We start from the raw sequence: 12,919 nt of genomic DNA, 5'->3' as shown, positions 1-12,919 counted from the left end.
ATCATATTGAGCTAGCCAAACGTTCATAACATCTGTATCTGCTCCTGCAATAGGTTTGTCACCTAGAGGTGCATCAAGGACATAATTCTTCTGTGCAGCAATGAGGATAAACCTCAGATCACGGATCCAATCCGCATCATTGCTACTAACATATTTCAACTTAGTTTTCTCTAGGAACATATCAAAAATAAAACAGGGGAGCTAAACGCGAGCTATTGATCTACAACATAGACAAGCAAAATACTATCAGGTACTAAGTTCATGATAAATTTAAGTTCAATTAATCATATTACTTAAGAACTCCCACTTAGAAAGACATCCCTCTAATCTTCTAAGTGATCACGTGATCCAAATCAACTAAACCATGACCGATCATCACGTGAAATGGAGTAGTTTTCAATGGTGAACATCACTATGTTGATCATATCTATTATATGATTCACGCTCCACCTTTCGGTCTTAGTGTTCCGAGTCCATATCTGCATATGCTAGGCTCGTCAAGTTTAACCTGAGTATTCTGCATGTGCAAAACTGGCTTGCACCCGTTGTAGATGGACGTAGAGCTTATCACACCCAATCATCACGTGGTGTCTGGGCACGCCGAACTTTGGCAACGGTGCATACTCAGGGAGAACACTTTTTATCTTGAAATTTAGTGAGAGATCATCTTATAATGCTACCGTCAATCAAAGCAAGATAAGATGCATAAAAGATAAATATCACATGCAATCAAAATATGTGGCATGATATGGCCATCATCATCTTGTGCCTTTGATCTGCATCTCCAAAGCATCGTCATGATTTCCATTGTCACCGGCATGACACCATGATCTCTATCATCTTGATCTATATCAATGTGTCGTCACATGGTCGTCTCGCCAACTATTTCTCTTGCAACTATTGCTATCACATAGCGATAAAGTAAAGCAATTATTTGGCGCTTGCATCTTATGCAATAAAGAGACAACCATAAGGATTTTTCCAGTTGCCGATAACTTCAACAAAACATGATCATCTTATACAACAACTTATATCTCATCACGTCTTGACCATATCACATCACAACATGCCCTGCAAAAACAAGTTAGACGTCCTCTACTTTGTTGTTGCAAGTTTTACATGGCTGCTATGGGCTTAGCAAGAACCGTTCTTACCTACGCATCAAAACCTAAACGATAGTTTGTCAAGTTGGTGCTGTTTTAACCTTCTCAAGGACCGGGCGTAGCCACACTCGGTTCAACTAAAGTTGGAGAAACTGACACAAGCTAGTCACCTATGTGCATAGCACGGCAGTAAAACCAGTCTCGCGTAAGCGTACGCGTAATGTCGGTCCGGGCCGCTTCATTCAACAATACCGCCGAACCAAAGTATGACATGCTGGTAAGCAGTATGACTTATATCGCCCACAACTCACTTGTGTTCTACTCGTGCACAACATCAACGCATAAAACCTAGGCTCGGATGCCACTGTTGGGGAACGTAGTAATTTCAAAAAAAGTTCCTACGCACATGCAAGATCATGGTGATGCATTGCAACGAGAGGGGAGAGTGTTGTCTACGTACCCTTGTAGACCGTTCGCGGAAGCGTTATATCAGCGCGGTTGATGTAGTCGTACGTCTTCATGTCCGACCGATCCAAGTACCGAAAGCACGGCACCTCCGAGTTCTGCACACGTTCGGCTCGGTGACGTCCTCGCCTTCTCGATCCAGCAAGAGGGGCAAAGTAGTAGATGAGTTTCGGCAGCACGACGGCGTGGTGACGGTGTTGGTGAAGAACAATCTCCGCAGGGCTTCGCCTAAGCACTACGAAAACTATGACGGAGGATAAACTAGAGGGGACGGGGTTGCCGGCACACGGCTTGGTGTTTCTTGATGTGTCTTTGGTGCTAGCCCTACCCCTCTATTTATATGTTGAGCCCTCGGGTCGAAACTTGGAGTAAAAGCCTCCTCAAAGTCTGTTTCACCCGAAAGGCAAGAGTCCTTCTCGGACTCCAGGGCTAGACGCCAGGGTTCCCGGCGTCTACCCCCTAGACGCCAGGGTTCCTGGCGTCTAGCCTCTGGTCTCCGCAAAACTTCCTTTTGCACTTTCCAAAAGCCTCGTGGGCTTTCCCCTTTGGCCCAGATAAAGTGTTCTCGTGCCCAAACATTTCGGGAAACATCCGGAACCCCTTCCGGTGAATTCCGGAACCCTTCCGGAGATCAAACACTACTATCCACATATCAATCTTTACTTCCGGACCATTCCGGAGTTCCTCGTCATATCTGTGATCTCATCCAAAACTCCGAACAACATTCGGTCACCAACATACATAACTCATAGTACTATATCGTCAACGAACATTAAGCGTGCGGACCCTACGGGTCCGAGAACTATGTACACATGACCGAGACACCTCTCTTGTCAATAACCAATAGCGGGACCTGGATGCCCATATTGGCTCCTACATATTCTATGAAGATCTTTATCGGTCAGACCGCATAACAACATACGTTGTTCCCTTTGTCATCGGTATGTTACTTGCCCGAGATTCGATCGTAGATATCTCAATACCTAGTTCAATCTCGTTACCGGCAAGTCTCTTTACTCGTTTCATAATACATCGTCCCGCAACTAACTCATTAGTTGCAATGCTTGCAAGGCTTATAGTGATGTGCATTACCGAGCGGGCCCAGAGATACCTCTCCGACAATCAGAGTGACAAATCCTAATCTCGAAATACGCCAACCCAACAAGTACCTTTGGAGACACCTATAGAGCACCTTTATAATCACCCAGTTACGTTGTGACGTTTGGTGGCACACAAAGTGTTCCTCCGGTAAACGGGAGTTGCATAATCTCATAGTCATAGGAACATGTATAAGTCATGAAGAAAGCAACAGCAACAAACTAAACGATCAAGTGCTATGCTAACGGAATGGGTCAAGTCAATCGCAGCATTCTCCTAATGATGTGATCCCGTTAATCAAATGACAACTCATGTCTATGGTTAGGAAACATAACCATCTTTGATCAACGAGCTAGTCAAATAGAGGCATACTAGTGACACTCTGTTTGTCTATGTATTCACATATGTATTATGTTTCCGATTAATACAATTCTAGCATGAATAATAAACATTTATCATGATATAAGGAAATAAATAATAACTTTATTATTGCCTCTAGGGCATATTTCCTTCAGAAGCATCGCTCAAGCTTGGGGGAGGTTTAAATCAATGTTATATTCATGCCCCAATCATGAGCTCTCAAGAGAAATGATTATTCAAAAATTTTATGCTCGGCTTTCTGGTAACAATCGCACCATGCTTGATACTTCTTGTGCTGGCTCTTTTATGATGAATACTATTGAATCCAAATGGGATTTATTGGAAAGAATTAAACGCAACTCCGAAGATTGGGACCTCGACAATGGTAAGGAGTCAGGTATGACACCTAGTTTTGACTGTGTTAAATCTTTTATGGATACCGATATTTTTCGTAAATTTAGCACTAAATATGGACTTGACTATGAGATAGTAGCTTCTTTCTGTGAATCTTTTCATGGTTATGTTGATCTCCCCAAGGAGAGGTGGTTTAAATATCATCCTCTCATAGAAGTAAAAGTAGTTGCACCTATTAAAGTTGAAGAAAAGACTATTATTTATAATGATCCTATTGTTTCTACTTCTTATGTTGAGAAACCACCTTTCCCTGTTAGGATAAAGGTTCATGCTAAAGCTTCAACTGTGGTCCATAAAAGCAATATTAAAACATATACACCTCCTGAGCAAGTTAAAGTTGAACCTAATATTGCTATTGTTAAAGATCTCTTGTCTGATAATATAGATGGGCATGTTATTTATTTCTGTAATGAAACTGCTAGAATTGCTAAACCCCATGATACAGATAAACCTAGACCTGTGGTAGGCATGCCTGTTATTTCTGTTAAAATAGGAGATCATTGTTATCATGGCTTGTGTGATATGGGTGCTAGTGCTAGTGCAATACCTATTGACTTATACAAAGAAATTATGCATGACATTGCACACGCTGAGTTGGAAGATATTGATGTCACAATTAAACTTGCTAATAGAGATACTATTTCACCAATGGGAATTGTTAGAGATGTTGAAGTCTTGTGTGGGAAAACTAAATATCCTGCTGATTTTCTTGTTCTTGGTTCCCCACAAGATAGTTTTTGTCCCATTATATTTGGTAGACCCTTCTTAAATACTGTTAATGCTACCATAGATTGCAAAAAGGGATGTTGTTACTGTCGATTTAGATGATATGACTCATGAATTTAATTTTTCTAAATTTAGTGGACAACACTGTGAAGAAGAATTACCTAGTAAGGATGAAATTATTGGTCTTGCTTCTATTGCCGTACCTCCTAGTGATCCTTTAGAACAATATTTGCTAGACCATGAAAATGATATGTTTATGAATGAAATAAGGGAATTAGATGAAGTATTCTTAAGCAGGAACCTATTCTGAAAAACAATTTACCTGTTGAAATCCTAGGGGATCCTCCTCTACCCAAGGGTGATCCCGTGTTTGAGCTTAAACCGTTACCTGATACTCTTAAATATGCTTATCTTGATGAGAAAAAGATATACCCTGTTATTATTAGTGCTAACCTTTCAGGACATGAAGAAGAGAGATTATTAAAAACTCTGAAGAAGCACCGTGCTGCTATTGGGTATACTCTTAATGATCTTAAGGGCATTAGTCCCACTCTATGTCAACATAAAATTAATTTGGAAGAAGATGCTAAACCAGTTCGTGATCATCAACGCCGTCTGAATCCTAAAATGAAAGAAGTGGTAAGAAAGGAGATACTAAAGCTCCTTGAGGCAGGTATAATTTATCCCGTTGCTGATAGTAAGTGGGTAAGTCCTGTCCATTGTGTCCCTAAGAAGGAAGGTATTACTATTGTTCCTAATGATAAAGATGAATTGATTCCTCAAAGAATTATTACTGGTTATAGGATGGTAATTGATTTTCGCAAATTAAATAACGCTACTAAAAAAGATCATTACCTCTTACCTTTTATCGATCAAATGCTAGAAAGATTATCCAAACATACACATTTTTGCTTTCTAGATGGTTATTCTGGTTTCTCTCAAATACCTGTGTTAGCCAAAGGTCAATCAAAGACTACTTTTACATGCCCTTTTGGTACTTTTGCTTATAGACGTATGCCTTTTGGTTTATGTAATGCACCTGCTACCTTTCAAAGATGCATCATGGCTATATTCTCTGACTTTTGTGAACAGATTTGTGAGGTTTTCATGGACGACTTTTCCGTCTATGGATCTTCTTTTGATGATTGCTTGAGCAACCTTGATCGAGTTTTGCAGAGATGTTAAGAAACTAATCTTGTCTTGAATTGGGAAAAGTGCCACTTTATGGTTAATGAAGGTATTGTCTTGGGGCATTAAGTTTCTGAAAGAGGTATTGAAGTTGATAAATCCAAGGTTGATGCTATTGAAAAGATGCCATGTCCCAAGGACATCAAAGGTATAAGAAGTTTCCTTGGTCATGCCGGTTTTTATAGGAGGTTCATCAAGGACTTCTCAAAAATCTCTTGGCCTCTGACTAATTTATTACAAAAAAGATATACCATTTTTCTTTGATGATGATTGTGTAGAAGCATTTGAAATACTTAAGAAAGCATTGATCTCTGCACCTATTGTTCAGCCACCTGATTGGAATTTACCCTTTGAAATTATGTGCGATGCTAGTGATTATGTTGTAGGTGCTGTTCTAGGACAAAGAGTTGAAAGAAACTAAATGTTATTCAATATGCTAGTAAAACTCTAGACAATGCTCAAAGAAATTATGCTACTACCGAGAAAGAATTCTCAGCAGTTGTATTTGCCTGTGATAAGTTTAGACCTTCTATTGTTGATTCTAAAGTAACTATTCACATTGATCATGCTGCTATTAAATATCTTATGGAAAAGAAAGATGCTAAACCTAGACTTATTAGATGGGTTCTCTTGCTACAAGAATTTTATTTACATATTGTTGATAGAAAAGGAGCTGAGAACCCCGTTGCAGACAACTTGTCTAGGTTAGAAAATATGCTTGATGACCCACTACCTATTGATGATAGCTTTCCTGATGAGCAATTAAATGTCATAAATACTTCTCATACTGCTCCATGGTATGCTGATTATGCTAATTACATTGTTGCTAAGTTTATACCACCTAGTTTCACATACCAGCAAAAGAAAAAGTTCTTCTATGATTTGAGGCATTACTTTTGGGATGACCCACATCTTTATAAAGAAGGAGTAGATGGTGTTATTAGACGTTGTGTACCTGAGCATGAACAGGAACAGATCCTACGCAAGTGTCACTCTGAAGCTTATGGAGGACACCATGCTGGAGATAGGACTGCACATAAGGTACTGCAATCTGGTTTTTATTGGCCTACTCTCTTCAAGGATGCCCGTAAGTTTGTTTTATCTTGTGATGAATGTCAAAGAATTGGTAATATTAGTAGACGTCAAGAAATGCCTATGAATTATTCACTTGTTATTGAACCATTTGACGTTTGGGGCTTTGACTATATGGGACCTTTTCCTTCCTCTAATGGTTATACACATATTTTAGTTGCTGTTGATTACGTTACTAAGTGGGTAGAAGCTATTCCAACTAGTAGTGCTGATCATAACACTTCTATTAAAATGCTTAAAGAAGTTGTTTTTCCAAGGTTTGGAGTCCCTAGATATTTAATGACTGATGGTGGCTCACATTTTATTCATGGTGCTTTCCGTAAAATGCTTGCTAAATATGATGTTAATCATAGAATTGCATCTCCTTATCACCCTCAGTCTAGTGGTCAAGTAGAAATTGAGCAATAGAGGACTCAAATTAATTTTGCAAAAGACTGTTAATAGGTCCAGGAAGAATTGGTCGAAGAAACTAGATGATGCATTATGGGCCTATAGAACTGCATATAAAAATCCTATGGGGATGTCTCCGTATAAAATGGTCTATGGAAAATCATGTCACTTACCTCTCGAACTAGAACAGAAGGCTTATTGGGCTATTAAAGAACTTAATTATGATTTTAAACTTGCCGGTGAGAAGAGGTTATTTGATATTAGCTCACTTGATGAATGAAGAACCCAAGCCTACAAAAAGGCCAAGTTGTTTAAAGAAAAAGTTAAAAGATGGCATGACAAAAGGATACAAAAGCGTCAGTTTAACGTAGGTGATTATGTATTGCTATACAATTCTCGTTTAAGATTTTTTTCCAGGAAAACTTCTCTCTAAATGAGAGGGTCCTTACGTTATCGAGGAGGTCTACCGTTCCGGTGCCATAAAAATCAACAACTTCAAAGGCACAAATCCAAAGGTGGTGAACGGTCAAAGAATCAAACACTATATCTCAGGTAATCCCATAAATGTTGAAACCAATGTTATTGAAACCGTAACCCCGGAGGAGTACATAAAGGACACTTTCCGGAACGTTTCAGACTCCGAAAAGGAATAGGTATGTGGTACGGTAAGTAAACCGACTCCAAAACAGTTTTTAAGGCAATATTTCTCCGTTTTGGAATATTTAGAAAAATAGAAAAATAAGCAACAGTCCGGAAAGGACACGAGGGCCCCATGAGGGTGGAGGGCGCGCCCCCTACCTCGTGGGCACCTCGTGTGCTCTCCGAATTCCGTTTTCTTACAGGACACGTATTTTGGTTGGTAAAAATTCATTATATAACCTCCCAGGGGTTTTGACTCCCGTATCACGCAAAAATCTCTTGTCTTTATTTTGAGTTGTCCTGCTACAGACAGAGCAACATGTCGTCCCAGGATTCGGAAGGAGAAAGCTATGTGGCTGATTACCTTGCAGATCCTAAGGTCTATGGGGATGTGGAGCATTATGGTTGGACCACGGAAGAACAAAAAGACCATGAACCCAAGGGAAAGGAGGAGACGAGCTCAGATGAAGATGAAGTCCCACTACCTCAACCTGGGGACATGCATGTGGAGTTCAAAAAGTCAAGCCTCCTGATAGAGTAAAGAAACTTAAGATCGAATTTATCTCTTTTCGCCTCTTGTAGGAAAACAAGCAGGAACTATGCAAAAAGATACTGAGCCTGGAACAGGAGATCGAGGACCTGAGGGATCAAAATTCTGTCCTCAAACGCAAATTAAGAAAGAAGCCTACGCCATCAACAAAATCACCACCGTCTCCACCAACACACCAACAAAGAAGAATTGAGTATCTGGTATGAGCACTCCACTTGGCAACTGCCAAGCTTGGGGGAGTGCCCCGGTATCGTATCACCATCACTTTTATCTTTACCGTTTTTCTTAGTTCGATCCTTTTGGTAATATCTTGATCTAGTAGAATAACAGTTCTTAGTATGATCTAGTTATGAGTTTTGCTTTATTATCCTTCTATGTAATCGAGTCTTTGAGCTATATAATAAAGAATAGTGTTGAGTCAAGGACTTGATTATTTTTGCCATGATCCCAAGTGAATAAAAAAAACAAAGAGATCATGTGACTCTTATGGAGAGTAATGAGCTCACATAGAAAAAGTATGATGAAAAAGTTGTTAAGAGTTGACAAACATAGTTTTGGTCATCGTTGCAATCTATCTATTATATACATAATACAGAAGGCAAACAAGCCATTAGGTTCGTCCACATATGTTAATATTATTTACATCGTCCGATCAAAATAATAATGGCTGAGATTTAAAGGTTTTATTAATGTGTATGTACCAACATATCGGACTATCACGTTGTCACATACACATCCCATCCAATGTAATTAGACTAGGCAAGGAAGCGTCAGCGCATAAAAAACGACTAGGCAAGGAAGCGTCAGCACGTAAAAAAAGGTAGGAAGAGTTAGGTTGACGTACATGCCACTTCAAAAAAAGGTTCACGTACGGGCATCAATATGGTAAAAAAAAATCCTGACACGTTGCATACAAAAGAGATGTACGCTCTAGAAGCTGATTCTGATTCACGTCCTACAGCTCTACCGAAACCTCAAAGCCATATGCCTCTAGAGCAGTCCAGGTTTTAGGGTTTCTGATGGTCTGCCCTAGGGCCGAGCTATTCCTCCTGTGCAACTGCAGCTCACCTCCTATAGATCCACCGAAACCCCAAAACTATGCCTCTCGAGCAGCCCAGTTCTAGGGTTTCTGATGGTCTACTCTAAGGCCGCACTATTCATCCTATCATGTGTGGCTGCAGCTCACATCCTACAGCGCCACTGAAACCTCGAAGCCATGCCTTCTGTGTCCACTCTCCACAAGATCTTCTCCTCAATCGGTTAGGTGTTGAAGATTCCGCCTCCCGAGCAGCAACCAGTCGCGTCTCATCATCATGTTCCTGTCCATAGGAAACACTTGACAAGAATCATGTCGCAAAGCAAGAAGAATGCTATCGTGCTATCTTGGAGTTGTGTCATATACAAGTCGATCAAGGCATGTAGGACTGTCTGCAAGAGGATAGATCAGCATGGTCTACAAGCATAGTAAGATGACCACCAAGGATGTGACTTACAAGTGGCATAAAGAGAACCAAATCGACCCTAGATGCAGGTATTACTTGGCGTAATAACAGAATTGTTTGAAACATGGCCCTATCCTCTTTCTAGATTTAATCAACTCCTAGCCCTCCTCTGTCTAACAGTTAGTTAGAATTTGGACATGTTTGCCAAGTGTTTGACAAAATGTATAAAGACATGTATATCCAAATCCAATGGTATTTTTTTCAGATCATTGTGCATATTAGATTTACAGTTTGAAAAAGGGTAAATTTATGTATACAAGCTAACTGCTATCCTTAGGACTAATGCGTAAAGGTCCTGAATTCAGGATATAACAGATTACATATTATACAATGTGTTAGTAACAACAGCTACTATTGTTTGCAGAATTTTTATGATATACAAGATGCTATATGCAACTCTTATTGTTGAAAAATGAGCATAATAGATTATTTTTGTAGTCATTAAGTAACAATAGTATTGTATTGTGTGCAGATTTTTCCTAGAAGATGATATGTGTGTGAATCCTTATAAATTCAAGTGATTTCCATTAATTCTGAAATTTGAATGGTTAGTAAGAGTTGATCTCAGTAATCAATTCACCCATTTGAGTTAAGATATTTTCCATAGGTTACCAATGTACAATTTGCATATTTGATCCCTGCATGCATTTTCTAATTACATTCATTTTTTTAAATAATTCTAATTACATTCATGGTTACTATGGAAGGACTATTATACATTTATCTGGGTGGTCAGAGACAATCGTACTGTTGCATGTTGTTTCAGTTCTGCACCTGAAGGCTATATTCTACTAGATATGTTCCAATCAGTCTATGTTTCTATGACAATAACTATAGTTTTTGAGTGTCTAATATAAGTGAAAGGCAACGCTACAATTCTATTGCACAATTTTTTTCATGTACAACATGCTATATGATATTTCTTATCGCTGTAAAATGAGTCTAATAGATTATTTTGTAGTCCTAAAGTAACAATAGCTATTTTGTTGTCGGCAGAGTATTTTTGTAGAAGATGACATATGCGACAAGTGATTCCCGTAAATTCTGAAATTTGAAAGGTTAGTAAGAGTTGTTCTAAATCATCAGTTCATCCATTCGGGTTCAGATATTTTCCATAGGTCGTCAATGTACAATTTGCGTATTTAATCCCTGCATGCATTTTCTAATTACATTCATGGTTACTATGGAAGATCTACTAAATTCAAACATGCACTTTAGTGAGTTTTATGTTCTTGGTAACGGCTCTTCTGTCTAGCCTTTTCAGTTGAGGAGAACAATGAAAAAAGCTCCAGTGTTATATGCATCACCTACAACACATGCGAAAACTCTATTGCATATCAATTAACACATATGGACCAAATTCAGTTAATAAATGCAAGCCTTTTTCTTTTGTCTTAAAAACACATATCAATAATATAACTTGCTAATACTATATGGTAACAACAAATAGAAAGAATACACCTTTTTATCAAACTACAGGGAGGAAGCATACCTGTGACGAATCAGCCGGTGTGCAGCAAGTAGTAATGATGCAAAGTTGTAGCACATTACATAGGTGGAAGCTGACAGAAGTAGCAAGCCCACAACATGCCTCCACCCGTGGACTCTCTACAAGACAATGTAATATTGAACACTTTTTGCTATAAGAAACTTCATATAATTAATATGGATGTGTTGAAGAGACAGTAACCAAAGTTCGGCAGAATGTTAACTAAAAATAGTATAAGCTCAATTCCCTAAAGCAACGCAAGGCACATCAATGGCAGGATAAATAATTCTACAATTTATATCCTAGAAATAGTCAGAATGTACGAGCTTATTGTCTGAATTATAATAAAATAGAAGAACTAAGTAACTCAACCTTATCTCTGAATAAATTTAACGGATCAACTAAGCAAACAAGCTTTTTATAAAGTACATATATACTGTGCGCAGAAAAAGAAGAATGCAAAGGATGTTGGGAGAATAGTAAGGCAGTCATACCCATCCCTACTACTCTGCCATAGACGACGAGGAACACTATGAAGAACATGGCTATCAAACCCGACGGCACAGCTCTCGGCCCAGTGGCACAAACAGGAGAGCATCACCACTCAGCAAAACGGATTTATCATATTCTCCATTGACCTCCAATGCGACCACTTTGCCTCACGACCTCGCTGCTAGGGGCGCAAAATCTAAGGCTAGAACGCGTGCCCCAGCCTCGGTCCGATCTGGCCTCAAGAGCATCTCCTTCCCAGCTTTAGTGATGCACGAGCAGGCCAGTGGATGGATTTGGTGCTGCCACTCGCTTTCACATGGACGAACAAATTTCTCATAGCCATAGAAAATCTCCATAAAAAAACCCAAATCCGCATCATTGCTGGAGCCTAGAAGGCCAAGCATCTGGGAAGGGAGGAGAAGGAATGGGAAGAGGAGAGATTACCTGGAGGAGAGGAACCGCTCAGGTTCAAAGGGGCCGAACTCCACGGCCATCCAACTGACGGCGGCGGCGAGCAGCAGGCACGTGTGGTCGAGCTGCAGGACCTGCCGTCGCCGAGAGCATGCAGCCACCGCACTCCGCCGCAAATCCCCCTTCTCACCCTGTCCTCTTCCCTTGGCAGGATCTAGCAACAAATGTGGATGAATCTATGGATCAGGCAAGGAACAGTGAAAAAGGAACGGGAGGAGAACAAGAATTTGGATTTTCTTTTTTTTTTTGGCTGGGAAGGGTAGCACGTTGAGTCTGGCTCGGGGGCACCGCATATCCATCTCTACACAATTCTGAAAAAAATCCGTGTCTACACGTACGTGCTAATGAAGGGTAGTCTCGTTTAAAAAAATGATGGTTTTTCCTCATACAAATCGGATTGGGTGTCAATAGTAAATAGGTGTATGAGAATCATGCCCTTGGCATTTAGAAAAAAAACATCCATGCGAAAATAGCACAGTATGAATGCAATTTTCATGAGGTCAAATTGAGTTTTCTATTTGGGATCTGATAAGCCCGACTAAGTTTACCGCGATACCTCAAGTGCATTGCAGGCCGTTTTCATTTGGCGTGTAGGTTTTCTGCCGCTCTCAGAATCGAGCAGTGGACATTACGTGGCGCCGAAAGATCCCGAGAGAACATTCGGTCGGTAGAGTTTCCTTTTTCTTTGCATATTACTCAGACTGAGTTGAGTCTATATAGAAATGATTATGGTATTTTGACTCTCAAGAGTAATAAAATTATAATGACACACTTTTATAAATTATAGAAAACAACATGCACAGAATTGTGGCATGCCATATTACCTCAAATTCTTTGTGATTAAAATTTGTATCTAATTTTATTTGATTTCACCACAACAAAAGAAAATATTCTTTCTAAGATATTTGAGTCCCATGAAAAGTAAATTTGTACAGCGAAA

General features: G+C 39.6%; 1 long non-coding RNA gene across 1 annotated transcript; it reads right to left on the bottom strand.

Moving 5' to 3' along the window:
- Nucleotides 1-8,876: 8,876 nt before the first annotated feature.
- Nucleotides 8,877-12,300, bottom strand: LOC125553125 (uncharacterized). The gene is made up of 2 exons (XR_007303917.2): nucleotides 11,953-12,300; nucleotides 8,877-11,135 (listed from the first exon to the last, which is right to left on the bottom strand). It is a non-coding gene; the product is annotated as an uncharacterized LOC125553125 (long non-coding RNA).
- Between the last annotated feature and the right edge of the window lie 619 nt (nucleotides 12,301-12,919).

Source organism: Triticum urartu, chromosome 7A (genome assembly GCF_056163025.1).
Source record: "Triticum urartu cultivar PI428250 chromosome 7A, HENAU_Tu73, whole genome shotgun sequence".
NCBI lineage: Eukaryota > Viridiplantae > Streptophyta > Magnoliopsida > Poales > Poaceae > Triticum > Triticum urartu.
This window is presented reverse-complemented; position numbering and strand designations above follow the sequence as displayed.